The sequence below is a fragment of the Electrophorus electricus genome, unplaced genomic scaffold, assembly GCF_041902795.1.
Source record: "Electrophorus electricus isolate QZ-2024a unplaced genomic scaffold, ASM4190279v1 Scaffold85, whole genome shotgun sequence".
NCBI lineage: Eukaryota > Metazoa > Chordata > Actinopteri > Gymnotiformes > Gymnotidae > Electrophorus > Electrophorus electricus.
Window position 1 is genome coordinate 162,132 of NW_027658802.1, and position 14,302 is coordinate 176,433.

A 14,302-nucleotide genomic window follows, 5' to 3' on the forward strand; every position below is an offset into this window, starting at 1 on the left:
GTAGTTGTATGTGTATTTTTCTTTTGTCTGTTTAGGTTTAGTGAGTTATTTTGGCCTGTGTCACTCCTGACGTTATAATCCAGTGTTACACTGTCTCTTATATATATATATATATATATATATATATATATATAATATCATACTGTCTATTGTACAATACACTGTATATCATTGAACTGTTTTGGTTTGTCGCTGTCTGACTTCATTTCCACCATTCCACTTGATTTGTGGTTTTTATCACATTTCCTCTTACGACCTGGAGCCTTAAATGTTGTCACAATTTTCATTAATAATTTTACAATAAGCATTTAATTATGCTTTAATTGGGGTGCATGTACATAAAGCTTCTCAATGCTTATCTAGGATTTGTTTGTCAGTGTTGTAGATGAGACAAAAATATCACCTTAGGTTAGCACTCATGCTTTGAGAAGCTTTAAGAATATAGGCCTAGATTTAGTAAAATTAAAGTTTAGTTAAGCCTCTTTTCCTGTAAACATTCTTTTAGTTACCTCAACACCACCTATTTTTCACACACATACTGTTAGCTTTAGTCTTTGAGCAAGTAGTATACTCTAGTATCTGAAACAACAGAAAGGACAAAACAATATGAGCTGAAAACAGAAGAAAATGGAAATATAATGCTCTGTAAGTGTATGTAGCATTTAATATGAGAGTGCGCTGACCAAACATGCTGCAATGAACAGGTGATGCCTTTAGGATGTGCAGATTGTGGGGACATTCTGTTTCATGAATTCTAATGGTTTTTTTTAAATACCTAAATTGTTATTACTTTTCTATCATTACTTTTGCACTGTTAGAATAGATCTGTATATATCTATGATAAACTGTGGACCTCCGTAATAGGCATGCTACAGCCCTAGCTACAAAATCTAGATAATTTTCTGGTGTCAGATGATCTAATCTGGTCAATGATGGTCAAGATAGTTGAAAAGCTGGACATCCAGGCAATAGATGTACTTTATGCTATTAAATCATCTGATTAAACTGGTAGACTAGCAAAAGCTACGTTTTGTTTCAGGTTTGATGGTTTAGCCACAATTTCCAACTGGACAGCAGGTCCAGCAGCATAAACAACTTGACCAAGCTATTCAACCAGTATGATTGAGCAGTTGGGTCATACTGGTCAAATCTCAATCTGATTATACTGGGCAACCAGTTTGGTCATTGGTTATGCTGGCCAACTATCTTGTTCTTATCTTATCTGAAGTGTAATGCTTATAGATACATACAAAACACTCTTAATTGTAGGTATTTATCCAGAAACCAGAGTTGTATTATGCAGCATCTCTTTAGATTGAATACTATTCTGTAAAATAGTAGGCAGGTATTTAGACAGAACCTGAATTGTGTTAAATGGGATTTATATCAGCGTTTGTAAGGCTGCGATATGTACAACCTAGCATAAATAAATACGCTAGAATGTATAGCACGAATAGCCAGCCATGATAAAACCATGGTAACCTAAAAACGTACTTTTCACTTGGTTGTTGTTGCTTCCCGCTGGTCTCATTGAAGTCCAATCGCCTCTGTGTCCTCTGGAAACAGCACTTCTGTTGTGTTGGGAATGGATTTGAAGCATTTTTGAAGTTGCATGTGTTTTCTGAATTTGCACCGGGTTGTGTTGTCATTTTGATGAATGTGCTTTATGTATTTGCATTGCGTTTGTGAAATGTATCGCAAGTGTTGTCATTTTGATGAATGTGCTTTATGTATTTGCAGCACGATGGGTCTTCCCTGCAACCGTAGTGGGTGTGGAGTGTGAATCAAGCTCCAACTTTGCTAAAATGAAAATGTAAATAAAACATTTTCTCTCTTGCACTTTATGTATGTTCTTTAGAAAGGCTCTTCGTTCGGCTCTACATTCCTTCACTTACACACAACCCCACACCTGTTCCACCTTCTAGCTTGCCAAATGAGAGTAGGGAGGATTGGGAACTTTCTGCTCACCTACCCGACAGGCAAACCTAAAAGCCACCCTGAAATCATGTGATGAGCGACCCCAGCCCTTAAATTCTGACTCGAGATACCCTAACACAAAATCGATTCCGGTTGAGTCTAAAATGAGAAACTCCAAAACCAGTGGCAATGCTTAACAAGTGCCTTTGACCTTGCTATTCAACCATGCCATCTGATGGACAGCAGTGGGGAAGTCATTTTACATTCTCAAAACCTAACCCCAACAACATATACAATGTGTCATCGCAGTGCTATTGAAAATCTTGGGATTATGAGTGAGTGAGCTCTCATAGAGCTCCTAAAATGATCCAGTTCAAGGGTGAACTGTGACCTGATCCTGAACTCAACTCAACAAACAGGTAACGGGGTCAGCATGGTCTACTTTGATGCCAGTTCGCTGTGTGTTATCATACTACCTGACCACAGAATGACATTTAGGCAAATCCAGTCTAGTTCAATGATTATTTAGGACACACTTCCCTTTCAGGAGTCCCAGTTTAGTGTTCCAAAATCCATGGCATTTCCCTTTTGGCTCTATTTAGTTGTTAATCAATTTTTTTTTCTCTTTCTAGTTTTGTGGTAGCTTGGTGGTTAAGGTAGTTGACTTGTAATCAGAAGATTGTGGTTTCAAGCACCACTGCTGCCAGGTTGCCACTGATGGGCCCCTGAGCAAGACCCTTAACCTTCAGTTGCTCAAGTTGTACTCAGTCATAATTGTAAGTTGCTTTGGATAGAAGCATCTGCAAATGTTATTTGTGGTTTTTCTACAACAATTACTATACCTATAGCTTCATTTTAGTTGGTTCCATATACTCAAGCCCTGTTTATTTACTATATATGTTTATTAACATTTAATTTACCATATAATGCAGGATTCACTTTCATTTTTATAATCCCTGCATACGTGATTAGGACTCTGACTAACCATAACCTGAGTGAGACTGAATTAATATAAAGCTTTTTTTAAAGTAATTACACTTCAATTATAATTAACATATTTCCCTACATTTAGCATGGTGCCCTGGTTAAAGGTATTTTGACAAATTTAAAACATACATTGCTACTATTTCAATCCACTAACAAAAAACTTGATCATCTTAGGGAGGACAAGATGCAACAATTTCTATCAAATGTTTCCAGATGATGAGAGTGTTTACAGTGAAATGCATCATACCTTGTGCAGTAGAAATATTAGACTTTATTTGAAGATTATGGCAAAACAGAGGCAGACTTCCCATGTTGTTCATATGTGTCACACTACTGTCAGATGAAACATTTGTAATAATGTATATACGAATTATACTGAGGGATGACTATGAACTTGACTTGGCATGAAAAACTAAAAGCACTGTTAATATTTACTGTAAATTATTAAGGTTCATTCACATATAAGAAATCATACATTTATTATAAAACTGAATGTTACTCAGCAATATGAATGATGAGGGTTTAATTTTAGGTGCCAAGTGTTGGGGCAGATAAGTGAGTTACATGTGAATGTGTTGGTCACGTGTGATGAACTTTGAAATCCAGGTTGCACCAGTGCCTGTGAATTTTTAAATAGTATTTTGCCAATATTATTCCAACCTTGAATGTAAATACTACCCTTACATGTTAAAAGTGAATGGATTATGCCAAGTAGTTTACTGCGCTGAGCTTATGGGGAGAGGGGTCAACGTGAAGCCCACAGCTGGCATGAGGTCCAACTGTTCCTCAGACACGCCAGGTGGAGGAGTGAAACGAAAGTGCTGCAGAAGAGTGGCGAAGAAGAGGAACAGCTCCATCCTGGCCAGACTCTCTCCCAGACACACCCTACGCCCTTAACAGACACACAGACAGACATTTAAAGTACAACATGAAATCTGGAGCACCAGATCAATGACAGAAAATGATTTCAGTGCACCTCCACAGAAGGGCATGAAGGCATCTCTCTTAATGAAGTGTCCCTACTCATCGAGGAAGTGTCCTGGATTAAAAGTGTAAGGGCTCTCCCACTCATTCTCATCCTTCAACACGGATGTCAAAAGAGCAAATACACAGGTTCCCTGGAAAGAATCACAGTTTTAGCTTAAGCAGGAAGCTAGTGACAGCTTTCTCTGGTATGACAACAGTGCAAAATTTAAATTTACGCAGCCATTTTGTCATGTCTTTGTTATATTTATAAACCAGCCAGTTTCAGCTCTCAGTCTCCTACGTACATTTAATAATTTTATCCTATGCATGCTTTTGTTGTATTGCTTTTAGACTCTTCTCAGTTAATCTAACAGCCTGACCTTCTTGATGAAGAAGCCTTGGAAGTTAATATCACAGGTAGTGGTGTGAGGGAGACTCATGGGTACTATGTCTGCCAGTCTCTGTGTCTCATGGATGACTGCATCTGTGTAAGGCAGGTTCTTGTGGTCATCCAGCACTGGCTGGCGGCCTCCAACCACCCTGTCAATCTCCTGTTGTACCTGATCTGGAGCACAACAGAAGATATTGTCTCGTGTTTTTAAGAAGACAAAAGCAATCAACTCTTTCAATATTACAATATAAACAAATACAAGAAGCAACCATGGTAAACCCTCAAACACCATCAAGCACCTCTTTGTCTTCCTCATTGGAGAAATGTCTTGGACACTGGATATTCACATTGCAGTTGGAATTCTTACCTTGTATGTGGGGGTACTTGGCCATTAAGCAGAATGCCCCAGTGGAGCGTTGTGCTGGTTGTCTCAGTACCAGCAGCAAACAGGTTGGAAACAGTTTGAAGGAGATTCTGTGCATGGAACAATGAGTTCTTTTTTCCAGCCTCCTAACCAATAATCAGAAGGGATCAATTAGTCAGCCAACATAAGAGACCACTTTCTTCCATCAGAGTACAACTGAGTAATACCAGGGATCATATAGAGAGATGTTTGAAAACCATCAAACCACTGGCTTTTTCCATACCAAGCCTAATCAGCTGGCCTAACAGTGAACCAATTCAACAAGCATGAAAAGGTTTTCTTAAGAAGTCCCATTTTATTTATATTTTTAAGGAACCAGTTTTGCTGTGCTAAAACCTATAAAGAAGCTTAAAATCATAAGGTTCCATTTATGCTTGCCAACTTAAGCCATTGTTTCATCCATGTTCATTTGTATGGTGGCCAGGAAGACCCAACATGCTGCAACTACATTAAACACATTCATCAAAACACATGTGCTACATTTCAGAAATGCAATGCAAATTCATGAATGTTATACAAATTCCAAAAACATTTTATTCAAAATGACAACATATGCTACATTTCAGAAATGCAGTGCAAATTCAAAAAACACATGCAACTTCAGAAATGCTACAAATCCAGTCACAACACAATGAAAGTGTTGTTTCAGGGGGACACAAAAAGGGGTTATTCAACCAAACAGCCAGTGAAAAGTAATTTATATTTGTGATTTCCAAAGTTTTGTCACTGGTGGTACAGAATGAACAATTGGCCTATTTGTGCTTTGCATTCTTGCACATGTTTGGTTGTAAAGAATGCAGCCTTAAAGAACACTGATAAAACAAAATCCCAACTAACAGAAATATAAACCTGATCCTGCCAGTTAATAACTAGCTAGATGCATTCAGAGTGTGTTACTATTTTAAACTCCAGTTCAGCCTAAAGAGATTCTGTCGAATACAACTAGGTTTCTGTCCATATACCTACTTTTAGAGCGTTATTGATTTCAAACCATATTTTGTATGTATGTAAAAACAACACACTTGAGATTAACTAGTAAGAATAAGACAATTGACAAGATGGTCACTGTAGCAGACCAGTTAAACTATCAAACCTGAACAAAAACATAGTGTATCCTGTAAATTAGTAACACACTCTGAAGGTAGCTAGCTAGCTAGCTAACTAACTACGTATTAAGCCAGAAACATAGTCGCGTTAAATGGGATTTTTTTTTTCATCAGCGTTCTTTAAAGCTGCATTACAACCTAGCAGAATTAAATATGCAAAACTGCTGAGCATGAATAGATCAGTTGTTCATTCTGTATCAACATAATCCATAACAAACGATATAACCATGGTAATCACAAATATAAATATTTTTCATTAGCTACTCGGTCACCACTGGTCTCATAGGAGTCCATTCCCTCTCCGTGTCCTCAGAAACATGTCCGTCGTGTTGTAGCTGTTATTTGCAGGGTTTCTGAAGTTGCATGCGTTTTTTGAATTTGCATCACGTTTCATTTGCAGCACAGTGGGTCTTCACATTCATCGTACATTTGTGTTATTTTTAATTTTATTTTCTGCAATCTGAACAGTGTTACATTTAACTTTCCACTGAATTAAGAGAGTCAATCAAGGACACTCTGCCAATTGTAAACGCAATGTGTATAAATACTGCTATTATCAATGTTTAAACACCAGTTAAAGAGGTGTATACCAAGCTTGAAACAGGTGTTTGACAGTTCATGACTGAACTTGCTTTGGAGCAAGGGAAAGACATTCCTGTCTCCCATGAATATTGCCCCTATCTGTATTGTGAATTGTGTGATTTTTGTGTGCTTGTTTTTGTCCCACACAGAGCATCACGCACACATGGACAATGTTCCAGGCTGCTGGAACTGTCCAAATGCCCCATAATAAGAAGTGATAACGGCCTTTTGAAAGCCAACTTTGATGTTGTCATTCTTGTGACATAGCGAACAGGGAATTCCTTTACACAGTGTGACAATCAGGCTTCCCACACTCATAGAGCTCCTTGTGCAAGTATAGTCAATTAAGCAAAACATGTTAATTTTGTTAGTCTTTCCACTACTGCTTCCACTTACTGTAGTACTAGCAATTAAACTTCACATCTAGTAGTTCTCTAGGTAATGCTGTCAGTTATTAGGGATCCCTGTATGACCTTTATTCTCATTTATCCTGTCTGTTTTTAAAAATGATATTACCTATATGAATCAATACATTAATTCCTTTAGAATTGGTGATTAGTTGCTAAACATCCTATCGATTGTTGATCAAACTCAAAATCTCCCACTGAGATGCAAACGAGAGTTTTCTGTTTCACCATTTGGCAGCCAGATAGTGCTACTGAAGCACTTTGAATTGCCACAGTATATGAAAAGTGCTATATAAATTAACTTAAGTTGCCTATTGATTAAAGGTCAGATTGAGTCGTCTTCTAGTTAGTCCTGTAGATTACTTTTGTTTTCTAAACAAATATTCTCATTTGTTTTATCTGGTTTCTCTCTTTATTCCCTCTATTCTTCAATGTATTATACACTATGCGATTGCTGATTAGTTCAACGTTCCATTAGCTGTTAAGTTTGTGGCTTCACTGGTGGCATTTCTAACCTGTGGTGGATGATCACGAGTTAGACAACTTGCGACTTCCAGTTGAGACTGATTAAAATATTTCCATATGCGATGGTGCCCCATTAATTTACTATAACTATAACAAATTTGATGAGTGCAGAATTATAAATTAGGAGTTCATACCACTACAGAGGTCATATGGATACTCCAAAATATGAGTGGTTGTATATGCACTATGTACAAGATAAAACTTGACACATTAAGCATTTCTGTATACAGCACAAGAAGGACATACCACGTTTTGTTTGCATGCTAGAAAACAGTCAATAAAGCCTCTGCACTCCTGAGGGTTCAGGGTCTCCTGGAGGCTGTGCACAAGCTGCATTATATCCTTCAGAGTTTTTTCACAGTTTGCCATGATAATTTTCCAGTCCTTTAGCCAGAGCCGAAGCCAGGGGAACATATTGTAAAGCTACAAACACACAGATTAACATTTTGTTATGTGCCTCCTACATTTATCCATACATCATCCTATCTTTGTGTCTCTTGCTTATTCAAAAACATAGCAGGGTACCTGTATAGAAGCTGAACCAGTGATCCTGATATTCTCATTGCTTCGGTTTACCATGTTTTGGAACCGAGGATCACTGTATTCAAACCTGCTTCCATATACAATGGCTGAGGTGATATTTGAGGCATTTATACAATAACCAATAACAGGATGTTAAATGTTCCCATATATTACATTTTGGATAAATGGATAATTACATTATGGATAATTTGGATAATTACATTTTTGGCTCAACTACAAAAAATAGTTACTTCTGGTAAGAGTAAAATAGAAAATATATACTTATGTCTCTTACCCTTAAAGTTCTCCACCACTTCCCTCAAATTCCACATCTCTTCTATGATTCTCTCTTCACTCCCTCTCTTGCCCTGCCCAAAGTCCTGCAGGGTGCTAAGGGCAAAGCGCCTCATCTCTTTCCAGTTCTCACCATTAGAAAACAGAATTCCTTGATCATAAACAGAAATCATTAAACCTTTGTTGTTAAACAGCTAAATGTCAGCGAAATGCCATAAATGTAAATGTAAACACAAAATGCAGAATGGTTTTTCATCTTAACTGTGAGACAACTGCATGTTTTTACAATATTTATATAAAACAGGTATTCATGATGAAACACACATTGGGAAACTGCTTATGATCTATTCCAGTGCAAAACCAAATTATAACCATGATTAATAAGGAAAATAACATAAAATAATAATTGTCTTCAGAAAATGGCCTTTTATGAAGAACATTGCTGGCCTGGCTTCCCTCTGGCTGTTTCACAACGGTTTCCCCTTTTCTCCTAATTCTTCTCTTACACTTTAGTCATGCTCTTTCACCATGAATCTTGTTTTATTAATGTTTCCCTTGTTGGTGTCACTCTGGGTGACTTCTCCTTCAGGATATAAACACCTCCCCTGCCCTTCTTTTGGAAAATCTGATCACACCTCCATCCTTATCCTGCCTGCATACAGACAAAACTCAAACAGGAAAAAAGGTTTTCTGATCAGTCTATCAATGGAGTGCAGAGGCCACCTTCACACTTCAGGACTGCTTTGAAACCACAGACTGGTGGATATTTTGTGACACAGCTGGCACTAACATCAATGAATTCTCAGACATATGTGGAATAGACTTTGCATGATCACTGACTACAAAGGAAGTTGGTACTGTGATAGGGGGGTTGACCTCCTCACTTGCAGAGAAGCTAAATGCTCATTATGCTCGGTTTGAGGAAAACATCCCCCTTGCTGCAAAACTCCCAGTAGATCAGGAGAGCTTTGTGTCTGAGGAGGTCAGATCCTTTAAGGCAGTTAACCCACGCAAGGTACCTGGTCCACAATTGGATACTGGACTACCTGATATGCAGACCCAAGGTGGGGAAAGTAGAAAACAGCTTCTCTTCAACACTGACTCTGAGCACAGGGGCTCCACAGGGTTGTGTGCTCAGCCCCCTCCTGTACTCCCCATTTACACATGACTGTGTAGCCAAACACACATCTAACATCATCTTCAAGTTTGCTGATAGCACAACCATCCTAGGCCTCATCACAAGGGGAGACAAGTCAACCTACAGAGACAAGGTTAGTGCTCTATCAAAGTGTTGCTACGATAACATCCTCCAGCTCAATGTCAGTAAAATGAAGGAGATGATTGTGGACTACAGGAAGCTGCATTTGGGTGGTCACTCTCGCCTATACATCAACGTATCCCAAAGGGAAAGAGTCGGTTGAGTTTTTCGGTATACACCTCACAGATGACCTCACCTGGTTCAACCACACCAACACACTGGTGAGATCAGCCCAACAGCACCTCTTCTTTCTGTGAAGGTTCAGGAGGTTTGGCCTGCCACCTGACATTTTCACCACCTTTTATAGATCTAAAACAGAGAGCAAACCCACAGGTTGCATCACTGTCTGGTACTGCAGCTGCACTGCAAGTGACTGAAGGTCCTCCAGAGAGTAGTGAGGACTGCAGAATCCATCATAGGCCACAAACCTCCAGCCTTACAGGATAGCCATCAGTCCTGCTGCTTGAGGAAAATGAAAATGATGCAGCTAGACAGTAGCCACCCAGCACACAGCCTGCTCACTGTGTGTCACAGGCATCGCAGTTCCCACGGCGACATATTTACGTGCTTGGTTTGGTTTCTGTCCCTGGTATACTTGGCTCGGTTTTGTCAAGCTCTTGTTTTGGTTTCGTTCTGTTCCACCCCCGAGCCTGTATCCCCAGCTGTAATTATGTTCACCCGTGTCTGGTAATGTTTATCTGGATCTTCATCAGTCTTGGTTATTTAAGCCCTGTTTTGCTTTCCAGTTTGTCGGTTATTTTGGTTTGCCAGTTGTGTTTAGATTTGGTGTTGCTGTTGCTGTCATTGTCTCTGTTACTTCCTAGTTAGTTTCCTGAAGTCTACCTCATTCTGTGCTGATGAACAGTTTCTACCCTCCTATAAGGCTCTTAAACAGGATGTGAAACAGTTAGTCCTTAGTATTAGTTCTTGGCAGCACACCACTACTTGAACATTTCCACATAGTCACTATTAACATACAGGGTGTAGTTTATCTACAGATTACCCTGGGCTAATATATTCAATAGCAGGAGGCTCCTTATTAGGACTCTTCTGAAGTCTAGTCACCATCTATTCTGAAAAAAATCAAAACAAAAAAGTAAATAAATAATGAATGAAAAACAAATAATTTACCTAATTAAAATTTAAATAGTACCATGATCAACTCACACACACATTCCATCATCTAAATTGGCTGAATAAGGTTTTCTGAATCCTTGGCTGAAGTCATAGAATATGGGACTGATGTCTCTTGTCTCCAAATTCTTCTGCATGATTCACCAGTGCTTGTTTGACAGTTTGATATCCTGTCAGGACAACTACTTTCTTTGGACCAAAATACACAGTGAATATGGATCCATATTGTTTTGACATCTGCAAACACAAATTGGATGGATAAAAAGTTTTCTGTTAATACAATGTACTCTATACAATGGGTTGATGGATTTTTTTGAATTTTAAGTAAAGACACTGCCATATTTATTTATTTAGTTAGGGTTTCAGAAGTAATAATCACATTGTTGAACTTGTGACTTTATGAGTCAAGACTGATTTAACATAGTCCTTAAATAATAATTAATTCATTAATTTTCCCTGCTAATCAGAGTGGTGCGGTAACGTGCGGTGGCCCGAGTGCCGTAGGGGGAGCGGCAGGACGCACAGACTCCTCCGACTGGGACGAACATTTATTCACATTTAACATGAAACACTAACGGCACTCACAAGAATCACTCACGACTGATACAAACAAGAAACGATTAACATTAAACACATACGGTGAACACTAATACAGTGAACATTGACTATGTTACAGCACACGTTACAGAATAACCAACCGCTACAGCACGCACTCTCCCTCGACAAAAAAAGTAATTCCTAGCGGGGGGTGCATGAACATCCTCTGCACCTCTGCCTGGATCCCAGGATATTGGGGAGAGGACCGTTGTCTGCGTCTTCTCCGGAGGTAGAGGGGAACAGCCCCAGGAATTTCTTGGGGGGGGCCTCAGGCGGTTGAGCCCGGGCCAGGGAGGACCGAGGGGCACCACAACCACCAGAAAGAGGGCGGTTGCGTGGAGCCAGCGGGATCTCCCAAGACCCTTCTCCTCAGCTGACTCGCCAGCGAAACTGGAAAGGTCTGCCCAAAGCCTCAGAGGCAACCCGCCTCTGGGACGCTCTTAGAGCGGCGGGAAAGAGGAGGACCGTTTAGGGATGTCTGGAACCGGGGCGGACGTGCACCCCCGCGTGTCCGCTGAGGCCTCGGACACGTCAAGGAGCCTGCGGGGACGGCGGGCGCCACGTCACAGCGCCTTGTGTTTGTGTGTTGGTGCTATTGTGTGTTTCTGTTTGCGCCTTTTGTGTTTACAGGCGCAACGTGTGGTGGAGTGTACCGGACTGCCCCGAGAGAGGCAGGGAAGCTGCCTTTCTCTCTCTCCCCGCGAGGTCTCTCTTGCTGGCGGCACCTGGCCCGCCTGGGCGCCGGGCACTGCCATGCTGTGTTTGTGTGTACGTGTACACGGTACCTGGAGGTTCACGTTCATTGGACGGATGCGTCGGGATCCGCGCCCCTTGGGAGGGGGTTCTGTCACGGAACGCTCGCCTCCCGCGATTCACGTGGTTCGACCCGCCATGTGCAGTGGGAGGACTGTCTTGTCTGTAACCACACCTGCACCTCGTATATACACCTGCACCTTAATGTATATAAAAGCGTGTTAAAGTGTGCAGGATGTTGGTTATTGTTGGCGTAATGTCTGAATGTAATGTGTTTGTTAGATGTATTCTTGTGTATCGTGTTTGTTTAACTTTAACCATTTCATGTTCCTTGTTTGTGATAAGCGTGCCATTGTGTCGTTTGTTAATAAATGTTCGTCCCAGTCGGTAGAGTCTGTGCATCCTGCCCCTCGCCCTACGGCACTCGGGCCGCCGCACCTTACAGGTGCCCCAAGTAATCTTATCATTTTTGATTGCCAATTTATTGAGGTGATCATAACACTATATTTGTGACAATAGCTGTTGTAAAAAATGCTATATACCAACTAGCTAGCTATCTTCTCCGTAAACTAGCTACTGTTAGCTCACACCTACGTTCCATGCAAACATTATTGTAAAAAGTAGAAAAATGAACATTATGAAAACTATTCCAGTGTTTAATTAATATCACTTCCACTTTGTAAATATTTCTACCATGTGAGTCATGTATCTGTGACTATCATGAACAATTGCATCATTTCCTAGATGAGGCAGATGTAAAAGGAGACATTTACAGCGAGGCATTACTTAGCCATTGTTGTAAAACAATTATTTTGTAGCCTTCTTGTCATTTTACTACCTTAACCCTTTCCTTTTATAAGCTGTTTTTTAATCAGTAACAATTTATGAAACATTAGCTAACCTACTAATATGCAAAAAATAGGCTTGTCTTCATAGCCAGAGTACACATATTATACTGTTACTGTTCCATATTACACAGGGTACTGTTCTGAATGTTTCTTGTAGATAATGGTCTAATGAATCATTGCTTGGTCTTACTAAATGCTACGCTGTCTGCCAGTTCACACAAGCCACCTGTTGCAGTGTTGCTGTCAATGTATGTCAATTAGAATTCTGTCAGTGGAGGTGCTGATGCCATCAGGGGCTGCTGTGTTCTCGCACACATAGCTGGCACTAAATAACAGGTCTAAACCAAGTTAAGAATGCACTCTTCTCGGTAAAATTTAATTTTTAGCTCTGAAAATGACCAAGGTGTGGACCTCAGTGACCTCATAGCTAGCTATGAGCATGCTCCTAAAGTTAAAGGGGAACTTCATGGATTTGACTAATTTTCTTTATCATTCAATGATTTAGACATAAACAAAGTTATTAAGAGTTTTTTGGTGTGAAATGTGCATTTCTAGACACATTTAGTAATTAGCTGTCAGAGTAGTTCACAGTGGTAGTACTAGAACCACACGTTGTGACGTCTACACTGCAAAAATAGTCACTTAATCTGTTCTCCAAAATGAGCAGTATCTGTCTTCTAAGTTTGTATATGATGATGGTAAAAGAGTGATAAACTTTAAAAACTACATCTTTGGGTCCTATTTTTCCTTACAACATCCTCCATGTGTCTCTCCATCCTACACCTCCTGGTTCTTCTGCTTGTGTGTGTGTGTTCAGTCACTCTCCTTGCATTCAACCAACCAGCAGGTCAGCAGGTGTAGTGTTACGATAGAAATGACAAGTCACCATTTACTACATAATTAATGTGAAGTAGCCCTATTTTGTTAGAATAACTTGAAAGTAGTCTAAAAATGTCATTTTATTTATTTTATTTTTTTAATGCCCTGGCCAGTATTCTTTGGCTGCACTTTAGGGGGACATTGATTTTATTTTTCAATTTTCATTAGTGATGTCACATACGTCATTGTTTGTATGCAGACCTCTACAGGATTTTATATTTGAAGGTTCAGTTTTACAACTAGCTGACTGGGGATTTAGGAACGACAATATCACAATATTTTTTACTAATATCAGCCTTTATCCAGTAGACTCAGTATAATGTGCAAACAGCAGTAAGATGTTGTAAAGGGATTGTGGGGCAAAACATGGGTGCAAATTCACAGAGCTGATGGACCTGGAATGTGGAACAGGTTGCACTGAATGGTGGGAGATGCTAGAGTGACGCTGAAAGGACAAAAGCTGAATGTGACATCATCAGGAACAAGGCGCGATTAACAGTACTCATTAAGTGACGATTTATTAATGAAACACACAAAGAAAACAAAGCAGCTTCAAATAGAAGCAAAAGAAAATAAATGAAAATAAAATAAAATTAAAAACAAGCAGGAACGCTACTAAATGGTGGGCAGGCTCAGCAAAGCCTGTAACAGCAGGGTTAGGGACCATCAGTAGGGTCAGAGCTGATGAGATAGCACCTCTTTTATATCTGAG

The 14,302-nt window shown here is 39.8% G+C and overlaps 1 pseudogene; it reads right to left on the reverse strand.

Moving 5' to 3' along the window:
- Positions 1–3,606: 3,606 nt before the first annotated feature.
- Positions 3,607–11,913, reverse strand: LOC145643325 (cytochrome P450 2K1-like; annotated as a pseudogene).
- Between the last annotated feature and the right edge of the window lie 2,389 nt (positions 11,914–14,302).